The sequence below is a fragment of the Schistocerca americana genome, chromosome X, assembly GCF_021461395.2.
Source record: "Schistocerca americana isolate TAMUIC-IGC-003095 chromosome X, iqSchAmer2.1, whole genome shotgun sequence".
NCBI lineage: Eukaryota > Metazoa > Arthropoda > Insecta > Orthoptera > Acrididae > Schistocerca > Schistocerca americana.
Window position 1 is genome coordinate 239,381,341 of NC_060130.1, and position 22,885 is coordinate 239,404,225.

At 44.0% G+C, this 22,885-nt stretch overlaps 1 long non-coding RNA gene across 2 annotated transcripts in view; it reads right to left on the reverse strand.

The window, feature by feature from the left end:
* Nucleotides 1-20,424, reverse strand: part of LOC124555353 — a 32,114-nt gene extending 11,690 nt beyond the window's left edge. For both annotated transcript variants that reach the window (XR_006968545.1, XR_006968546.1), the window contains exons 1-3: nt 19,717-20,424; nt 17,584-17,670; nt 17,223-17,392 (exon numbers count right to left, since the gene is read on the reverse strand). This is a non-coding gene — a long non-coding RNA (uncharacterized LOC124555353). The remainder of the gene's footprint in view (nt 1-17,222; nt 17,393-17,583; nt 17,671-19,716) is intronic.
* Between the last annotated feature and the right edge of the window lie 2,461 nt (nt 20,425-22,885).

A 22,885-nucleotide genomic window follows, 5' to 3' on the forward strand; every position in this document is an offset into this window, starting at 1 on the left:
AAGATGGCAGTTGGCCATTCATTTGAATAGATTACACAGCCCATTCGTCGAAGAGACTGTCCAGTAGTTAGTTAAATATGTGGGTCCGTTCCTTGTTTCAGGACATGAATAATAATACTTTCCCACCACTGAGATGTAAATTCTCCTTCTCACCAAATACAATTAAAAATTTCGAGGATATGTTGCACGCTGTTGGCACGAAGGTGTTTAAGCATTTGGTTGTGGATTTTGTCAGGTCCAGGGGCTGTATCACGACTCACTGTGAAAGAGCTGCGCAGCTCCCATTCATTAATAAGGACGTTACACAATTGAGAGCTGTGTGCCTGGAAGGATAGTGGGCGGCACTCAGTAAGGTGTTTCCTGGTCAGGAAATGAAGATCTAAATTACTACAAGCGGACACTTCTACAAAGTGAGCCACAGAACATTCGGCAAGTACCATGGGATCATTGCAGAAGTTACCACTGACAAGGAGCTGCCAGGGGTGATGGATGGCTGCAAATGCAGTGGAGCTTAGTCCATACTTTGGATGATGGTGTGTGGGATCGCATAAATCATACATAAGCTCCCAACACTCCTGCTTCCTTTCATTTATTAAAAACTGCACTTTTGTCTGGAATCTCATGAACGCTATTAAATTATCCATGGAAGGATGGCGCTTGTGCCTTGAAGCCCCCCTGTGTCATTCCCTGATAGATGTGGCTATATCGTCAGACCACCACGGAACCGACAGTCATAGGGATGAGCTGGAGGAGAAGGGGATCATTTTTGCTGCAGCATCCTATCCTGTACCACTTTGTTGATATCCATTGCATGACTGGCAACAAAAGGGGCTGTAGAGGAGAAAGCCTACCATTTATTAGCTATATACAGCTTTTAGTGGCTCTCTGAATTACTTCTCATATTTACTGATTGTGTTATTGAAACTACCGAATTGATGCACAACATATTTCCTCTACAAGTAGTTTCTGTTTTGTGTCTCATCTCTCGACTAAGCAGTTTTGTAAATCCCAACTGGTGTTCTTCCACCTTACCTGGCAGGCCCTATTTTCCGTTGTGTTGGATTAATGGTCTGGTAACCCTTCTCTGTGGTACTTAAAAAAAAAAAAAAAAAAAAAAAAAAAAAAAAAAAAAAACTTGTGGCTACCCTGATGCTACATTCACTAGCCCAGTAGTGTGTGTAAGTATGGACACGGACATGTTTGTATGGGCATACGACAGCAAGGTCTTTAGTGCCTGCGCAAAAGCAGATTGAGACAAGTGTCACTGCAATACACGAAACAGGGAGATAGAACAGCATGTAAAACACAGGTAACAAAAGCTGGCAAACTATGTGCGTACCCACACAGAACCACGGAATGAAGAATTGCATCAGTAGTAAAACATTAACGACACAAGAAGAAAGTGGTATAAGGAACTAAAACAATATAGCAGATGAACGTAGCTGGCTGACAACAAGATTTAAAAAAAAGAGTCACTCTGCAAAGCACTAAAACCTCCAGCCTAAAAGTTTAGGCCAGTGTCCAGAGACATCACAAAATGTTAAAACCTTAGTCACACTCTTCTCATCATCAACCAAAATAGAAGACAGATCCACACCAATATTTGCTTCTGCCCTTGAATCACAATACAAAATGCACTCTGTCAAAATATGCGTGCCACAAGCATCACAAAACGGGGGATCCACTTACTGTAGTAAAAAGCTGTGTGTGAGGGCAGTGCTCAATTCTAAGATGTGTGAGGGTCACTTCATCCCACCTGAGCAACTAGCAAGAGGAATGCCACAGCTGGGTTCCTGACTTAACCAACTGCAGCTTATTGGCCATCACTGCCAGTCATTTCTCATCCCACAACTGCACGACTTCCTGTGTTGTGCAGAAATGACAGCCTGCAAGGGAATAGGACACTGTGCCACATCCTGTCCTCTGCAGACCTCCTTGACAGCCCGATTGGCCTGTTCATTTCCTCATATCCCTACATGACCTGGCACCCAGCAGAATGACACCTGCTTACCCTGCCATTGGAGCAAGTGCAGTTGGTCATATATCAGCTGGACCTACTCCTCAGCTGGGCACAGGTTCTGTAATGATTGTAAGGCACTAAGGGAATGGAGCAAATGAGAAACCATTTGTCCCCCATATGACACATCTACTCTACTGCCTTCAGGATGATGCAGAGCTCTGCTGAGAAAATGGTATATTTATCAGGAAGGCAAATCCTGTTGACATGGTCGGGGAACATGACAGAGCACCCAAGGGAATTCCCTTGCTTGGAGCCATCCGTGTACACTATTGTGAAACCATGATGTATATCTAAAATGTTAAAAAACAGAGATTGAAATGTAAAATCTGACATATGATCTTTCTTAAAATTCTTCAAGCCTAAAAATAAGTCTGGGCCTCCATAGAAGTCAAGGTGGAAATCTGCTCCCACCACAATGTAAAACATGAAGACTGGCCACACCATCTCTAGAAGGTAAACCTGTGCATGAATCCCATAGGGCCTCATTGCCTGTTGCCGGTTACGAAAAAGGCTTTCCAGTGGAGGCTGAGCAACGGTATGGTAGGTGGGTGTGTATCGTGTGGACAGTGTTTTATACGCCTGGCACACATTAAGTAGCCGTCACCTGACTTGAAATGGCAGTTAACCAGCCTCTGCACAAAGGCTTGGTATGGGGCTTGTTCTGGATGCCCCAGTGGCCAACCGAATCCCTTCATGGTGCACCATGTCCAACATCTTTAAATAAGAGGGTCTCACAGACCCATACACCACGCACCCATAATTGAGCTGAGATCACGCAAATGCCATGTAAAACCAGAGCAGACAAGTCCTGTCTGCTGACCCCCCCCCCCCTCCCCCTGTACTGTGGCTCAGGCATTTTAAAATACTTAAAGCCTTAAGTGACCATTTCATCAGGTCCTTACGGTGTGGTAACCACATAAGCTTAGAGCCAAATATGGGGCCCAGAAACCTCACTGTGTCTTTAAAAGTAAGGACAGTGTCCCTCATCCTCAACTCAGGAAAGTTTAAAATGGAATTAGAATGGTTAAAAAGAGCACACACAGACTTCTCAGAGGAAAACTTAAAACCACTCTTTTGTGCCCATTCATCCAAATGTCGCAGAGTTAGTTGCAACTGATGTGTTATCGTTGCCAGCCTTGAAGAGCAAAACGGAGAGAACTCGTCCACAAACAAAGAACACAGGACAGGACTTCTCACTATACTCTTAATAGCTATGGTAAAGACAGTCACACTTAAAACACTGCCTTGAGGGACATCATTCTCCTGCTCAACGCGATCAAACTCATTATTTAAAATATTCTGGTGAGAGGAAGGACTTAATAAAAATGGGAAAACAACCAAGAAAACCCCATTTGATAAGCTGCTCCAGGATAAGATGGTTGGTTGATTAGTTTAAAAGAGGGGGAATGGACCAAACCACGAGGTCATCGATTCCTTGTTCCAAAGGAAACAATGCCAAAAGGCTGAGAATAAGACAATGAGACAACACAAAAAACAATGAAAGGAAAAACCACAACAACAACTGAATGGCAACACTTAAATGGACAAAAGGGGACAAGAAAACCACAAAGACACAAGAAACCGGTAGGAGAGGTTAAAATAAGAAAGCGGGTTACCATGGATGGCTGACCATGAGGATAAAAAGGAAAATTGAGCCACTCTGCAACACATTAAAACCCCCACCCTGAAAGCACTAGGGTGGAGGACACACAGGGACAAAGGACATGTGCTAAAACTTAGAGCAAATGATGAAACTCACCCTCACGAATAAAACGTAAAACTAAAGCTGCTGTTGAGGCACTGTCGCCCAACACCGAAGGTAGGCTGCTGGGAAGGTTAGAAGTCCGCCGCAGAGCGGCGGAAAGTGGGCAGTCGAGAAAGAGATGGACGACCATCATTTGCGAGACACAGCGCCACCGAGGTGGGTCCTCGCGACGGAGGAGGTAACCATGTGTCAGCCACGTATGGCCAATGCGGAGCTGACAGAGAACCACAGAGTCCCTGCGAGAGGTATGCACAGAGGTCTTTTTTTAAGGCACACAGCTTCTTGTGTGTACTGAGGTTATGCCATTCTGTCTCCCAAAGCCACAAAACCCTGCGGCGTAATACTGAATGGTCAGTTTCAGAGAAGCTGATCTCCATAAGTGGTTTCTGCATAGCCTGTTTGGCCAGCCTGTCGGCAAGTTCATTGCCTGGGATTCCGACGTGACCTGGGGCCCACACAAGCACCACTGAATGACTGGACCATTCCAGGGCATAGATGGACTCCTGGATGGTCGCTACCAAAGGATGCCGAGGGTAGCACTGGTAGATGGCCTGTAGGCTGCTCAAGGAGTCAGTACACAGGAGAAATGACTCGCCTGGAGATTAGCGGATGTGCTCAAGAGCACGAGATATGGCTGCCAGCTCTGTAGTGAAAACACTGTAGCCGTCTGGCAAGGAGTGCTATTCTATATGTCCTCCATGAACATAGGCAAAGCAATCGAGTCATCAGTGTAAACCACTTCATGGCCCTAGTACATGTCGAGAATCAAGAGGAAGTGACAGCGGAGAGTCCCAGGCTTAACAGAGTTCTTAGGGCCATGTGAAAGGTCCACGTGAAGCCGCGGCCTAGTTGTACACCATGCAGGTGTTCATGAATGAACCTCAAGCATAGGTGGTAAAGGCAAAACTCCAGTTCAGAGAGAAGGTATCGCACATGAACTGCAATTGTAGGCCCTCACCTGGGTCGTCGATGCGGGAGATGAACCGCTGTGGGCGGGAAGAGATGGTAATTTGGATGCGCAGACCTATGAATGTGTGCAACATAACTGTAGAGCAATTACGCATGCCTAACCTGCAATGAGTGGACTCAGGACTCCACCAGGACGTCTGTCACTGGACTTGTCCTAAAAGCTCCTGTCGCTAGGCGAACGCCACAGTGGTACACTTGGTCGAGTAAACAGAATGATAAGGATGCCGCCGAACCATAAACCTGACTCGCATAGTCAAGGTGGGATTGTACAAGGGCCCTGTAGAGCTGCAGCAGTGTAGAGCGATTGGTGTTGCTTAGGCAGCGGAGGCAATGAGGTGCTGCCAGCACTTCCGCTTAAGCTGACGGAGGTGAGGAAGCCAAGTCAACTGGGCATCAAAAACCAGTCCTAAGAATTTATATGTCTCCACCACAGTGAGTGAATCATCATTAAAGTAAAGTTCTAATTCCGGATGAACGGCATGACGCCGACAGAAGTGCATAACACACGACTGTGCAGCCCAAAACTGGAAACTGTGAGCTAGAGCCCATGACTGTGACTTGTGGATGGCGCCCTGTAGATGCGACTCAGCAACACCAGTACCAGTGGAGCAGTACGAAATATGCAGAAGTCGTCTGCATACAGAGACGGTAAGACGGATAGTCCTACGGCTGCTGCTAGACCATTAATGGCCACTAAAAAGAGAGAGAGACTCAATATGGAGCCCTGCTGGACCTCATTTCTCCTGGATATGGGGGTGAACTATGGGAGGCACCACCTTGGACAGAGAAAGTACAAAGCGACAGGAAATTTTGGGTAAAAATCGGGAGCGGGCCTCTGAGACTCCACTCGTATAATGTGGCAAGGGTACGATGTCACCAGGTCATGTCATACGCTTTTTGTAAATAAAAAAAGACTGCAACCTGGTGTTGGCATCTGGAAAAGGCTGTTCGGATGGCAGACTCGAGGAAGACAAGACTATCAGCGGTAGAGTAACCCTAGCGGAAGCCGCCCTGACATGGAGCCACTAGGCCACGTGACTCCAGGACCTGACCCGACCCGACCCAACCCAACTGCCGACACAGCAGCTTACAACAAACATTGGTGAGGCTGACGGGCCAATAGCTATCCACATCAAGTGGTTTTTTTTACGGGGTTTAAGCACCAGAACGATGGTGCTCTCCTGCCACTGCAATGGAAAAATGCCATTGCACCAGATCCAGTTGATGATGATGATGATATGTTACTTGTAGTCAGACGAGTGATGTTTAACCATATGGCTGTGGATCCGAGATGGCGCAGGAGCTGTGTTGGGGCAATGTGCAAGGGCACTGAGGAGCTCCCACTCTGGAAATGGGGCATTATAGGGTTCAGTGTGGCATGTAGCAAACGAGAGGACTTTCTTTTCCATCCACCGTTTGAAGATCGAAAGGCTACGGGGTAGTTCTCCGATGCAGTGGCTCAAGCATAGTGCTCTGAAAAGTGCTCAGCAATCACATTTGCGTCAGTAGACAACACGCCATTGATGCTAATGCCAGGAACACCTGCTGGAGTCTGTACCCAAAAAGACATCTGATCTTCATCCAGACTTGGGAAGGTGACATATGGCATCCAATGTTCGAGACAATCTCTCCCAACACTCCTGCTGCCGTCTTATGATAAGCTGGCGAACGCAGGCACGGTGCCGCTTAAAGGCAACGAGGTGCTCCAGTGAAGGGTGCCACTTATGCCACTGTAGAGCTCACCGACACTCCTTAATTGCCTCGGTGACTTCCAGTGACCTCCAAGGGACCGCCTTTTGGCAGGGGCACCCTAAAGAGTGAGGGATAGCATTTTTTTCTGCATTAATGATTGTTTTGGTCAACTGCTGAACCATCACATCGATGTTACCGTGTGGGGGGAGAGTCAACAGTGACCGCAAAGGTGAAAATTTCCCAGTCTGCCTTGTTTAAAGCACATCTGGGCAAGCGTCCAGGGGCCTGATGCCGGGGCAGTGACAAGATGGGGAAGGGGTCACTACCACACAGGTTGTCATGTGCTCTCCAGTGGAGAGATGGGAGAAGTCCTGGTCTGCAAATGGATAAATCAATGGCAACTGCCATGAGCCGCACTGAAATGTGTGGTGGCCTCAGTATTTAAGAGGCAGAGGTCGAACTGAGACATTGAAGTTTTGGCATATCTGCCTCAGCCAGTAATCACAGCACCACCCCACAAGGGGTTATGGGTGTTAAACTCTCCCAAAAGTAGGAAAGGTTTAGGGTGTTGATCAATCAGTGCAGCCAATACATTCAAAGGTTATGTTATGTTATGTTAATTGGGGACCTAGAAACGACGGAGAGGCTCCGTCCCTGCCACAGCCGCAATGGTCCGCAACCCCACGATGACTACCACAGTCCACTTCACCCCTCCACCACCCTATACCGAACCAGGAGTTATTGTGCAGTTCAGCCCCCCCCCCCCCCCCCCCCACCGGGAATGACTCACACCAGACGAGTGTAACCCCCATGTTTGCATTGTAGGGTAATGATGGTGTACACATATGGGAGAACTTGTTTGTGCAGCAATCGCTGACGTAGTGTAGCTGAGGCGGAATAAGGGGAACCAGCCATTTGCCGAGGCAGAACATTCAAGGGTACTGCACCATGTGGAGGAAGATATACATTGAGGACAGTCACTGCCTGCGTCATCCTTATTCTGACAGCCACAGCTTCAAGAGGGGTTTGAAAGGGCACAGTTGCACTACAGACTGAGTTTACGATGTAAACGCAAACTCCACCTGACACACTATTATAGTTGCTATGGTTCCTGTAATATCCCTCATAGCCACAGAGGGCAGGGGTCCGCATTGCCGGATAACCAGGTTCCCTGGAGGGCAATGCAGAAACCAGGTGCAAAGCTCAACAGTTGCCGTAGCTCAGCCAGGCAGTGGAAAAAACCACCGCAATTCCACTGGAGGACGACATCGTGAGACTGGGAAGGCATGGAACATTCAATGAGGCAGTTTACGACTCAGGGTCACCTGCTGCCGCTGACTTATTGCCTGAGCAGTCTATATCCATTGTGTCTGAGGGTCCAGCAAGATCTAGATCCTCCTCAGACACCAGAATCTCCACCTCATCCCCAGATGCAGAGCTTGTAGGAAAAGGTGGTGTGGGTGCCACCGTAGTTTCCTTGGTCTTGGGGGTCTCCTTTTTGTACTTTTCTTGCTGCTCCTTGGGTTTCTCTGACTGGGAGGGCTTCACCGATTCAGTCTCTGGGCCTGAGGAGGGTCGTGAAGCCCTACGGCCAGCTGCTTTTGGGCACTTCAGTCAATGGTGGGCGTCATCTTTCCCACTAGCAGAAACTTGTGAAGGGAGTGACTGAAGGGATCCATTCCTGGCGAGAGGAGCTGAAGAAGACTTGTCCAGCTGGGAAGTGGGGACTGGGTTCTCTGATGTTTGGGGGGGGGGGGGGGGGGGGGCATGCTCCCGAGGTAGGTGGTGCGGGAGCAACAGGGGGGAATTGCCCCCCCCCCCCCCCCCCCCCACCATCAAGGGAGCAGGTGTAGCCTTCTGGCTCTGAAGGCACTCATATTTTCTCTTAGCCTCAATGTAGGTCAGTAGGTCCAAGGTCTTGTATTTCATGATTTTCCTCTCTTTCTGTACAATCCTGCAGTCTGGGGAGCAAGGTGAATGATGCTCTCTGCAGCTGTCACAGATGGGGTATTGGGATGTGATGGACGTCCACTATCTTGACATATGACACTGGAAGTACAGCGGGAAGACATATGACTGAACTTCCAGCACTTAAAGCACTGCATCGGGGAAAGGATATATGGCTTGACATCACAGCAGTAGACCATCACCTTGACCTTCTCGGGTAAGGTGTCGCCCTCAAAGGCCAAGATGAAGGCACCAGTGGCAACATGATTATCCCACGGAACCCAATGGACGTGCCGCACGAAATGAACACCTCACCGCTCTAAATTGGCACGCAGCTCGCTGTCAGACTGCGAAAGAAGGTCCCTGTGGAATATAATACCCTGGGCCATATTTAAGTTCTTATGTGGTGTGATGGTAACAGCAACATCCCAACTTGTTACAACTGAGTAAAGCCCATGACTGGGCAGAGGATGCTGTTTTTATCAAGACTGACCCAGAGCACATTTTGGACAAGGCCTCTACCTCCCCAAACTTGCCCTCTAAATGCTCTCCAAAAATTGTGGCTTCATCGAAAAAAAGGAGTCCCCATCAGTTCTCATACATATGAGGTACTGGGGTGAATAAGGTTCGCTGCCACCCTTAGCCTGGTGTTCCTCCCATGGGGTGGCCAGGGAGGGGAATGATTTACAGTCATACTTTCTTGCATTGTACTGGGACTTGGGATGCTTGGAGACTGCTGGTGTCTGATCACCAGCAAATGATGACGTGGAACGCGTCATCTGCCCTCATGCCACCCACTCTGACCAGGGGACCTCCCCACGGGCACTACCCAGCCACAGCAAAAGCCACCTGGCAGGATAACCTTTGCTAAGAGTCCCAATGCCCCAGGATGATGGTCATCTACTCCTTGGAATACGTGGGGAGTTAACGGCGCAGGCATCAGCACAACAATCCCTGTGTTGTCAGGTGGCTACAACCAACAGAGTACATGGCGGCCCCAACACAACGGACTGGCTACTGTGCTGGATATGAGATGCAAAGAAGTCCATGGTCATCATCGGTGCAGAAAGAGAGACAACAATAGTGCATGGTGGAAAACACACCCAGGAAGATGTCCTTGTCCAAGAGATGGAGAACAAGCTGGACTACAATGCAACAATGAGAAAGTGGGCTAAAGATCTCAAGGTGCAATGCACCATGTAAGGCGCCCTTCCCCAATTGGCTCGCTCTTCGGGAAAATTTTGAAAAATAGGGGACCATCACATAAAGGCCGAAACGTAGGAGACTCCTTTTAGTCGTCTCTTACAACAGGCAGGAATACCTTGGGCCTCTTCTAATCCCTGGACCCACAGGGGGGCAGGATAAGATGCCTCAAGTAGTATCGTAGGCCTTCTCGATACCAGAAAATATTCCTTGAAGGTGATGCCGGCATAGGAAAGCCTATTGTATAGCCACCTCCAGGAGGGCACGGTTATCAAAGGTAGAGCAATACCTCATGAACCCACACTGAAAGCAACTAAGGAGTATCCTGGATTCTAAGATCTAGACTAGGAGGAAGTTGACGACCTGCTCCAAGGTCTTCCCCATGCAGTTAGTGAGGGCAAGACTACGGTAACTACTTGGGCATGTAATGTCTTTCTCAGGTTTTAAAAAGAGATATTAAAATTGCCTCATGCCAGAGTCGGTAAAGTGATCTGACTTACAAATGGCATTAAAAAGTGCGAGGTGTATATCTCTGTTTCACTTTGTGAGGTGCCACAGCATACTATAATGGATCCTGTTGTGACCAGGGGATGTGTCACGAGCCACAGACAATGCAGAACCCAGCTCCCAAATGGAAAATGTGGCAGTTTTAATCTTCATCAGAGGTGGACCAGAAGTCCAAACTACACCTCGCAGCAATCACTCTATGGTGCTGGAAACCTGGATCCCAACTGGCTGTTGCAGTAACTGTGGCAAAATATGCCTCCATAGTCTGGGCAATGTCTCGCGGGTTGGTTTGTAGTGTGCTGTTCCCCATTACAGCAGCCATGTGGCACCTCCCTTCTCTCCCAGAACTACTTCTGATGGTCTCCCATACAACAGAACTTCTAGTGGGATGATTAATGGTGTTGAGAAACTGTTGCCATGACCTCTTCTTGCTCTCTCGAATAATTCGGTGTCACTTTGCCCCCGCCACCCGAAAGGCTGCAAGATTCTCTGCAGTTGGCCAACACTTGAACCTATACAGAGCTGGTCCCGATTGGAGTCGGCACTCCACCAAGGGAGAGGTTGCCCCTTCTGTTGCCCCGTGGACTGTGGAATGGATGCTGCAGCGGCGTGGTGGATCATTTTGGTAATATTATCCACCCATGCCTCGACATTCACACAATGTTCTAACTGGGCCAAGTGACTGAAGTGTCCAGTTGGCTCTACCGAGCACACTTTGTTGTGGTTTCCTTTTGGGTTCCACCCCATCTGGCAGGTGAATCCAGATCAGGAATTGATCACTTCTGTGCAAGTCATTGACCACTTCTCATTGAAAAGTGTGAGCAAGAGCTGGAGAGCGAAGTGAGAGATCAATGGCAGGGAACGATCCAGTTGCTGTACAGAAGCGAGTGCTCTGTCCTGCATTTAGCAACTATGCAAGTGCACTGATGCAGCAACTGCTTGTAAAGTCATCATTAAGTGGGAGAGGCGAGAAGTGGTAGTCTGTTCTGACAAAAATACCTACACCGCCTCTAGCTCTCTCTCCACTCAGGTCATCCTTTTTGTGGAGTAAATGGCCTTGTAGGTCAGGGATGTACAATTGATGGAAATAGGTTTCATGGAAAAACAGACACAGTGGCCTACCCCGAGATAAGAGAGATGGAGTATAAAGAACAAAGGAGACTATTAAACACAAATTTGTCAAAACACCCTAAATTTTTCTCATGGCTACCTCACAATCTTCTGTCCACTCACACACAGCATCTTTCTTCAACAACTTTGTCACAGGTTTAGCCACGATAGCATAATCTTTCACAAAACAATGATTGTAGTTAGCTACACCAAGAAGTGACTAACTCCTTAAGAGGAGCCGGAGGTGCCTATGCTGCCCATGTTAAAATCACTAAGTTTGAGGAACATTTATGAATAAACTAGCAAATAGAAAAATTTGAATCTTTTTTTACTTATAGAGTGGTTTAGTATTGCAGTTATGACAGAGGGATTTTGGAGTATCTTTTCTAGTTTCCTTCCAATTTTTTTTTTATTAATGACCCAAATTTTTTTTACAAATAATTGCTTTATAATTAAACTGAAATGAAACTACTGAACATATTGCCAAATGGCTGTGTTACAATGTAAGTTTGACCACTAGGAGTGCTGTATAAAAATTTCATTTCTCTAGCTTGAGTAGATTTTGAGAAAATGTTCCTTATATTCGAAAAATTCTAATTTACAGGAAATGGCTATCAAAGTTTCTCAATACATTCCTGCACTATAGGATGGATTATCAGGGTCGTCTTCTTCATCCTCCAAAAGCTTCCTCTTCTGTCTTCTATTCTGGCCTGTTGTTCCATCATACTTCATATGCCTTTCTCTTCTTTCTGCTCCTCTTATCTGTCAATATTTCTTAGTGCTCATACAGTGTTCACCCCAACTGTAAATCCTAATGCCTTCAGAACTTCACACTTCACACTGTTCCCTTGGTTGTAGGTTGCTATTGCATCATAAATGCCAAAGTGCAGTGTTTTTATGCTTACAAACACCATTTTAGGAATCACTTTCCAAATCAAATTGTTTATGCTCTCATTAGGATTTTGCGTCTTTCCGTGTAGACATTTGTGTAACAATGTGCTAAGTAATGAAAAATTGGTTTTATTGCATTTATCACAACTGCTGGCAAACCATGTTTGTTATCATAGTTCTTTTTTGCATTATATTTGCACCAGGAATCTTTTGGGCACAGGCTGTGTTGAGGGTATTCATTGGAAGAGGCAGTATGAAGGAACAATGCCCACACTGCTTTTCGCATGTCACTAACATTACTAGTATCTTGCCTTATAGCATACCCATAGTATCTCTGTAGACGTTCAATCACCTCATCAGTAAGCCTGCCTCTCCCTCCTATTGTCTTTCCATCACTGAGCTTACTTGAACCCAAAGTTTGTTTGAGCCTTCGAAGCCGTGCACCCATACGCTTTTGCACATGCCCAATGCATTCTAACTTTTCAACTACAAATTCATTTCCATATGGTTTCAGTTCCTCTATAGTCTTGAAACCTTTGGATTCACCATCCCCAAGGTAGTATTTGTACCTAACGTTGTATCTGGGAACTGAACGTTCAAAAATTTGTTTCACTCCATCCACTTCCATTGCTCCACTTGATCCACTAAAATTTGCCTCACAGGTTCCACTGTGCTCTCCTTTGATTTTATTTTTGCACCTACAATGTTTTGATAATATTGTAACATCTATCACTTTTGCACTATCACCACAAGTAGCAGTTACAACCCCATTCAGGGATTTATGAGCCCTCTTTTGCCAGGAACCATCTAATGCCACTACCAAATCCCTAGAACCACCGTTCATTTCTACAGATTCCTCCACTGCTTCCTTCATGGTTTTCAAAGCCACATCTTCAACAGAGGATCCTACCAGTTCACAGTAGTACCCAAATTTGCTTGGAGGTGATGGCAAGTTGATAATACCACAAAACAGTTTACCTGCAGCAGACCCTTTTCCAATGGATCGAAGACCATACACAAGTCGAACACTCACATCAAACACTCTAGATCGTCCATTTTCACCAAATAGACTGACATGTGAATTGTACAAAGTCACTTGATACTTGCAACATGCACAGATTATCTTCATCTCACAAGCTAAACCAAAGTGCTTTGTTATCTCTAGTCCCACTCCTACACTTGAACACATTTTGCACAGAATACTTTCTTTCAGCACAGAAGATAATAATCCAATATTCAGTACTTCATTAATATCATCACTGTCACTAACATATTCACGAAATCTGTCACTTCCACCAGTCAGCTTCTTGCTAGAAGATGTCACAGGGCTATCGCCGGCCATGTGTTGCTTAGTAGAAGAACGCACTGTTTCAGTAATTGTAGTATCGCAACTTGGTATTAGTGTTAATTTTCTTTTCCCTACGTTCTTCCTCTTCTTATATACACGGTTACTAAAATGTGGCATCATAACCAGAACAACGCTTTACACAAGAAGTATAATACTACCAACAACAGGCGCAACACTGAACTAATTCGAAACGGTAAACAGCAAAGAGACGATGTTCCGCGCTCTTAGCAGTTCGCCAGGAAGTCACGAGGGTGTTAGATGCATTCAGCGGCCGCCCATTTCCTCTGCAGGCATGGGGGAAAATGGTAATAACTCCACTTCTAGGGCAAGTAGAACAATAATTCAAAGTTTACATTAAAGAGGAATGTTCCAATTAATTTTTGGTAGGAAAAAAAAATCTTAATTTTTTGTATTTGACCACCTCCGGCTCCCCTTAACATTAGTGGCCACTGACAAAATCTGAACTGCTTTGTTAGTACTAGATCTGCCTGAACTCCTGTACTAATAATATATCCCAGGTACTGGACCTGTGACTTTGCAAAAGAACAGTTTTATGTCTTCTGGCTTAAATGGGCACTTTGCAGCATGGACAACATAATCTTTAACCTCTCCACATGCTCCTAAATTGTTCTTAAAAAAAATATTATATCATTTAAATACACAAGACACACACACCTCTCAGTAACAAGTTGGCAAATCTTTGAAAAGTGGCACACCAAAATGCACACAGAGAAACTCACAGTGTCCGGAAGGAACCACAAAAGCTGTCTTTGGTCAATCTTGTGGTGCAGTCGCAATTTGGTGGTAACCTGAGTGAATGTCAAGGGGAGTAAAATACTGGTAGTTTCATCAATAAAGAGTAAACCTTAAGTGTCAGGGGTCATGATCATATTTACTGCTCTCATATTACCACACAGATGATTTTTTTTTCTCCACTGACTGACCTCTTTGTGACCACTACAATCGGAGAGGGTTGAATTATCCCTGCAGCCAGCTGTTGCTGAATAGTTTACTCAACAACACATTGTAGATAAAAGGTTTTTAAATGATCTGTCTAGCATCTTCTGTGGAGATTTTATGCTGTACAAAGTCAGTTGGTGACAAATACTGCCATTGCTTGAATAGCCATGCATATTCCTCCAGAACCGGGTACAAAACATTCTCTTCTGACTCAGGTAGAGGTAGAAACTTCTCTCTTAACTGATTCCTTAATAAAGGCATAATTGCACAAACCTTTCTCACTGGCAACTGCTTCTACTCTGCTTAAAGTGTTTCTCACATTGAACAACTTCTTAAGTTACTTCCTCTTCACTAACTCATATAGTTCCATGTGGGATTGCTACATCTCTCTGACCAAAATTATCAACACACACAAACTCAAATCCTCTTTATTACTGCTTCTGCTTTACTTATGCTTCTTTTGACACAAAATTGCAGCCGGTTTAGAACACCATTCTGACTGAACAGAATCAACTAGAAAGTCCGATCTCAGGGTATCGGAGTTTTGATAGCAATCCAGAGAACTCTTCCTGTACCTTCGCTGATACTGACACAGGTACTAGTTTTTAATGACCATGTATGTGGTTCTATTGGAACCTGCAGAGGAGGCGGCACACAGCAGGTTTCTTGTGACTGAGGTGAGCACTTACTGTCACAATAGTAAACTGCCTCAATGAATTGCAAAGTGTGTGTCTTATAACCTATCACTGCCTGAAAATGGTTCAGGAAGTCTTTCCCTAAAATTACATCACAACCTCGCCTGTGTTTGCTCACCACTTCCATATACTGAATTCATACTTTCTTCCATCAATATGTGTATCTCCCACACAGGTATTGGCAGGATCTATTATCTCCTCACCTAAATTACTTCTGTTACTATGCGGTGGCCTGAGCACATGTTTATTTTGTGAAACAAATAAAACACTAACTGGAGCCCCCTTACCCATTAACATTTTGCTAGTCATTCCTCTAAGCTTGCCTTCTAAGACTATGTTTGCTACCTCATTGATTTCTTCATTTCTCACTGGGTTAGTTGTTCTTGTAGGGGCGAGGGAGCAGGGCCTGCCCCATGCTTGTTTCACCACAGTGTGTCTGAATTCCCCCCCCCCCCCCCCCCCCCCGGACCTCTCGTTCTGCCTATTACTCTGCAGTGCCGTCCATTGTGGAAAACTCTGCAGGCAGTCATCAATCGCATGCCCTATTGTATGACATTCTGTACAACAAGGAGCACGACAGTGCTCAACCATGTGGATCCGTTTTTCCCACTGCTGACAGTTTGTATCATTTACAAAAATGTAGCACTGCGTATTATTGTGCACAGGGGCTGGAAAAAAAAGGTTACCCCCTTCCTCTGCAGTGGAGCCAGTCTCATGGCTTCATGTAATGAGGTGGCAGATGCCATCTTAACCTCAGTCCCAAACTGCAGATTTATTCCTTGAATAAATACATCAATAGCTCTTGCTTCAGCTTCTTCAATTGGAACCTCATTCTGAGTAGTATCTTTGCCCAACGCAAGACAAAGTTCGCATTCTACCAGCAAAAGCCTCAAAATCTTGACCAGTTTTCTGGCAAAGAGAGGACAACCGATATCAGTAATAACTGACGCCTCTTATTAGAGTAGTGCTCTACTAACAGCTTCGCTAGGACATAAGAGACTGCACATCTTGCAAGGCATCAACCGACTACAAAAGTAGAGGCATCGCCCAAGAGTTTTAATCTTGTAACATTTAGTAAAAAACTATCATGCCAGGACCAAGGGAGCCCTATGCTGTGGACATTTTTCATAAAGGTGGTGACACTTTCGCTGGGTTTTCCCAAAAAGGAAGGGTACTAGTAACATATGGTACACATGCCACAGTTTCCATTGCAGTGGCTCTAGAAGTGCCTGCAGTAGTTTGGCTTGCTGCCTGTATAGTTTTGCGTTCACATTGATGTGCCAGGTTAGCAATCTGTTCCTGTAGCTTTATTTTCTGTAGTAACAATTCATTAACCTGTACTTGTACGAAGGTGGCATTATCTATGTTGCGGTGTTAAGTCAAGCGTTGGCACACCAGTTCGAAACGAGAGAGCAGAGGGCGCTGTGAAGAAGTCAGCCAATCGCACCCTGACCGACCCCTCTCCAGGACAACAATGCAATGTCAGTGCCCTCTATGCAAAGAGGACATAAGCGCCGTGTCTACTGATAATGAACCAGTTCTACAGCAGCATCAAGAATAGGCACTTCAAAACCAGTGACTTACTAACATTATTACTTTGCTTGTATTAGAACTGTATATACTGAAAGACATTGTTTATTTTGTCTGTTGCCCTTTGCTTGTGACACACTTATGTCATTCTCAAAGTTAAGTATTGTCATCAACTCATTTCATAATAAAACTCTTTAATACTATGTGATTGAAATGTTGTCTAGTGACCCAAGAAGCTAGTTTCCGAGACACCCCGGCTTTGACAACTAGGCACAACTAGGCAGGATTCAACAATCTACCTCAGCACTGGTTGGTCAGTTTGTGGGGGTTGAAGGGACCAGACTACAAAGGCCATCAGTCCCTAGCTCAGCATTACCATCACCAGTGGCTTCTTGGCATTCCCGTAGTCAATTCACCATGAGCGCGTGTCAGGCATGATTACAAAATATAATGCCAAAAATTCTAGACATCAAATGTGTTACAAAAGAAAATAAGGTCTCGGCACAGAACTACAAAAAAAAAAAACCTTATTGGCATGATGTCCAGTGACAGCAGCTTACCAAAGAATTGCAGTATGACACTTACATTTGCCTTTCCAGCACTGGGTGGAGAGTTGCAGCAATGTTGGCAAGGTCAGCAACATGGTGCATGTCAACCACCACAATGGAGTCAGCGGTGTCAGCACCGACACCCAGTGGATGGCGTGGCGACGGTGAGATGTGGTGGAGTTAGCACGGACCACGCTGGGCCGGTTGCTGCAGCAGCACAGCATGTGGCATGAGCTATGCGCAGGCAGTGATTGCTTGACAGAACACAGCATTACTTTTAACTAATCAAACGATGCACAAAATATAACAAAAATACAATCAGACTATATGAAGGAACATACCGTTTATATTATTATAAAGAGTATACTGGTAAAAGAGAAAGTTCCAATTCCACCTACCTGCTTTGACCAATGATACCATCAAGATGGGAGATACCCCTGTTTCAACTATATACAATATCGTAACCATGTCGTCACGCATTCCACCTGCAAACAAACATGAATAACATGTGAAATATTTAACTGCAGCAATAGAATTTAACTAATGGGACACATACAGGAAGAACAGCGCACACACACACGCACGCACGCACACGAAAAACCAGTTTGCCATCAGTCCAAAGTAGGAACTTGATTGGAGACAACAAGCAATGACCTGGTAGTAGATTTATGTATTGTATCCATGACTGACAAAAAAAGAAAAATAATATTAAATCTCCAACCATACACATCACTAATTCTAAATACAAATGTGAATCCATCAGCCATAATCTGCAAAAAACACAGCAGCTCTCGGTATTCACTTCCTACTCGTCCATAACTAGGCTAACAATCTCGATCACACACGTTTGCATTACGTAGAGGCTGTTCCACACAATAGCAGAACCTCTATGAGCAGTTTTATTTTTAATTAAGCCTATAGGCATAAAATTGTTTTAAGAGAAGCACTGTATTGCCATAGTGTTATAGTTGTTAAGACAGAACACATTAGTAATGTGCACAACAAATCTAACAGGTACCATATACTTCAATTGTACGATATCTTGAAATGCAGTCTTGTTTCAACACAGACTACTTATTATTGTGGCATGTAGTATACAAACAATGTAGTGTGCGACCCAAATTACAAACACTATTACCACCGACGACATCAGCACCTGAGCCTGAGGGCATAACCTGAGGCAGTAAATAGCATCGAGGTCTAAAAATGGTTCATTCTGCAAGATTGTGCTGTAAGAATGTTGTATAAAGCTGATACATAAAAGCCTTGCAGAAGTCTCTTCAGGGACACTGAGATTATTACACTTAATGTCTCATCACATTTACAGCCTAATGATACTTGTGGTTAATGCGAAATAGGCATACTGAATTTTCTATACGTCAATAATGACCGTCTTATAAACCCTTACCTTCTATTTCAGCTAGTTCTTTTGAAATTGCAAATTTGCAGTAGTACCTTCAGTTGGACGGCATGTCTCCTTTTGCATTTCACAAGTTTCAACATTACGCACTTCTGTGGTTGGAAATAAAGCCGAAGAACACCATTATTTAACAACAAAAAATTTTAAAACAAGAGTTAAATTTTAAGAAGCTTTCCCAATGATTAATATAATTTTAATCTTAAGCTGCACACAGCACAGCTGTGTACCCTTTCACGTGATAGTTACACGATAAAGTAGCCACTAATTTGCACACAGCTTTGAAACTGAATCTGCAGTTTATAGTTGGTTAGTTCCATGGCTCATTTTGCATGCTAGATTATAATGATGGGGTAAAAGTCATTTTATATTCACAATGCAAAATAATTTGTACATATGGTTACATTCCAAATGTTTTCAGGTCTTTTGTTTTTATTTTATGTTGTTTTTTAATTACAAAAATAAAAACGATAAACAGATGGGAGTTGGTAATTCCTATCCATCAATTTTTTACACATTACAGTTACAGAGATTGTTCCTACAGTGTAGATGGGGTTGCCAAGGAGAAACTTTCCCAGTTTGTTTTCAAATTTAGCTTTGCTGTCAGGCAGAAATTTTATATCATGAAGTAAGTGGTCAAAAATTTTGGTGGCAGAATTGTGTACCCCTTTTTTGTGCTAAAGAGAAGAGAACGTTAATGTAGAGTAATTAATGTAATACTTCCTTCTCGTATTGTAATTATATACATCAGTGTTCCTTTTGATCTGCAATGCATTATTTAAAACAAACTTTGTGAGTACAACTTGCAGTGTGAATACAAAAGTCACAGTTGTTGGGACGATTGTACCTTTGAGATTTTGTCTATAGCCAAAAATATTAATTTGGTACCATCACAGACTAACACGCATGTGATTGTAACAAAAGATGAACAACACCATAAATACTAATGAAAACATTATTTGTGTCAAAAGCATGTCTGCTGGAAAACATTCATCTCTCTTCATTTCGGACTGAGAGTCTTCAAAGTGAGGCTTAAAAAATCATATGCGTATAAATTTTATAAAAAAAATACGATATTCTGGCTGCAATCATTTTAGCCGATCAACTTACTTACCTCACAGAATTTGAAATGTACAGTACATTTCAATTTCTAACTCCAACAATTACTCGTCCTGATTTTTCTGCTTTCTGGTGAAAGACAGTGAAAACTTCCTTTCGCCTTTAGAACAAATGATTCTTCCCACACGAAATTCAAAACCGTATGTTAATTACCTAAGTTTTTAATCTCATGTATATTGTCACAGTCTTCACATCACAATATTTAGCCGCTTATGCGGTTTTAGGGGTTACATTTTTATACATCGGCATCGCACTTTCAGGCCCCATACCACAAGTACTCGAGAAGAAAAGGTAGTCTCTTGCGTAGATCTTTAATGTGCCGCAGCATTCATACTACATATTTGCACAATAAGGAAGTAGAAACACGAAATTCACCAATTATGGCACGATAGCGTCGGAAACTGAGAAATCGAATTGAAATCGAGCTTATGCTGTACGATGTGCTTCAACACAGTCTATACACAGGACAATTACAGCGAGGTCTTCAGCCACTGGAAACATGACTACTTAGTCGCGCGCCCACACAAATTAGTGTCTACTATCTACACACTAGTTTGAAACAAGAGTTACATCTTCGTCTTTGTGTATAGTTTTGGTTTTGCTATGTTTTTGTCAGAGATGTGGCTACGCTAGTACGTCAAGACGACATGTCAAATCGATACTAATGATTAATGAAGCCAAGGTTGCTACATAGAAGGATGGGCCAATGTGTTCGGCAGCGATCGGGCGCTTCCGTGTGACGTCACTGTCGAGAAGCGTCAGCAGCGCGAGAAGTTCGCATACGGCACTATTGCGCTTAAACTAACATTAATTTACGAAAAGTGAAGGACAATATAATGAATTATGGATTCGATCGAAGCTTACCAATACAGGGACTGAATGTTACTACCTGCTACGACTGCGAAACTCTTATATTGTCTCTCTGGTAATGACATAAGTAAAACTACAGATTTGTGGCTCCCCCTCAATTTATATTCTATTACTCAATATTTTTTGTTAGATAACAATCTGGTATGCTTCAGTCCCTTTTTATATATTTTACAATTTTTAATAGTACTGGAAACGCAACAATTACAAGAGCTTTCAGTTTACTAAACATTTTGTGCACCACAGTTGGCAATAGTGTGTACCATCTTTTTCATACAGGTATTAAGCAGCAACCTTACGTCTAATTAGTTGAGACATTACTACCCATAATGATACAGAAGCCCGGTTTAACGAACTCCCATTCAAAAATTTTAAGAAGAATTTAAATACCTTAATCAGATCTGGAGGGGACTGCAGAAGCTCTCCACCTGTGTGCTGCTTTCTGCTGCTGCTGTTTGGCCCTCTGTGCCTTTGCAGGTGTGTTCAAGTGCCTTATCCGGAGAAAGGTTCTGGTTTTAGCGCACACTGTGATGACCTCTTGAGGAATAGTTGGAAACTTCCCAATTAAAAGTCTCGTCAGGTTTCTGATCACATTGCCGTCTTTACACAGACCGCTGCCATGAAAATTAAAAACAAGCATCTCTAACTGCTTAACAACATCAAACCACTCATCTGAAGGGATGATTAAGCCACCACGAGACAGTTTCTCAATCCATCCAGAACTTGCATGGTCTTTCGACACTTCGAGTGTCTTACCACTAGGATGACCAAGTGATTTGTCAATGGAGACGCACCTGGAGCAATATATCCAGCGATGTAGCGGAGACCTTCTAGAGAACACTCTGAATCTTCTATCAAAGGTGGGACAATTAAGTCATGTAGTGTGATGCCCCTCATTTGTTGATCACCTATCATTGCCAACGCTTCCTCAGTGCCCGGCACAAGTCCTGTAAACAGGTTGGAAGTCAAATAATTTGTATCAGTTTCCGCTGAGACTGGACAAGAATTGCGTAACTGAATGTCAGAAATACTTTTGTTCATAACTAAAATACGCAAACGGCTTTTAAATTCCACTGGTAAGGGATGATCATAGGCTCTGCCAATTGCTCTCATCTGGGAAAATAAGTTTTCAAGGCAGTCTTGGTTGAAACTTGAGGTCAATACATACTTCAAACCGTAGCCATGTTTTAAAGCCGAAAAGCAACCCAGCAGTGACCGAATCGAGGTGAGTAATCCCTTTTGGAAAGGAAGTAAAGTTTTATGATTTCCCACTCTCATTTTTTCACAGACGGAGTAGAATCTGCCAAGAACTTCCTCCTGCGTCTCCTTACACAATTCAAAAGCACTTGAAATTGGCCGTTTGCCGACAGGTACCCTCGAATTCATAACATCAAAAGTGTCGTTCACCAATTCGAAGAATTCTGCCGTGTCTTTTTCTTCAGGCATTACAAAAGAAATTGCTTCTGATTTAGTGTTGGAAAAGAGTTGGCAAGCAAGATGAACGCGCTGTCGATCTCTTCCACAAACTGTCAGATGATAAGCAGTAAGCTTAGGGCACAGTTTCAGTTCTCCATTATCTTTCGACAATAGCTGCTCGATTACGCGCTTTCTTATCGTTCTTCCGTCACTTAATGAGAAACCACCGTCTAAAAGGTGCTTTCTGAGAAGTTTCACCATATGTGGTACATCAGCAAATACCCAAACACGTTTCGTTTCATCATCTGGGTTGGTGAAGCATGTGTGTGTAGTCGATGTGGAATTCCTTCCACACTTTCCCAGTTTTACCCCCCCAAATGAGACACTATACCAACTACGACAAATCCCACTTTCTGCGTCTCTCTGACGATACTGATCAGTAAATCCCGATTCATCGCAGTATCAAAGTTATAATATACGGGCTGCTTCCAGGTTCCACACAAACCACGTGCCATAACAACCTGTACCTGGCTATGTGGTCCGTATATGGTGTCAGTTTCTTGGTCGTAGGATATGCGACTGTCCACACTCATTTCGTCAAAGCTTAACACACACAGCTTCTCTGCTTGACTTAAGTTTGTTGCTTGCATATTCATTAAGTAAATACATCAGTCAAAATTCCGGGAACACAACGAAAAGAATTGGATATCCATAGTTTTAACATAGAAAATCCAGGTAATGGTATTCCCATTATATTTCTTAAATAAATATAAGTTTTTCTGGACAGAGAGCGCAGAAGCAAGGCTTTGCTTATATCTTCCTGGGTCCAGTGGGTGCTCTTCTTTGATTTCAGAAGACATTCAATTTGTGCGTTCGTAAAC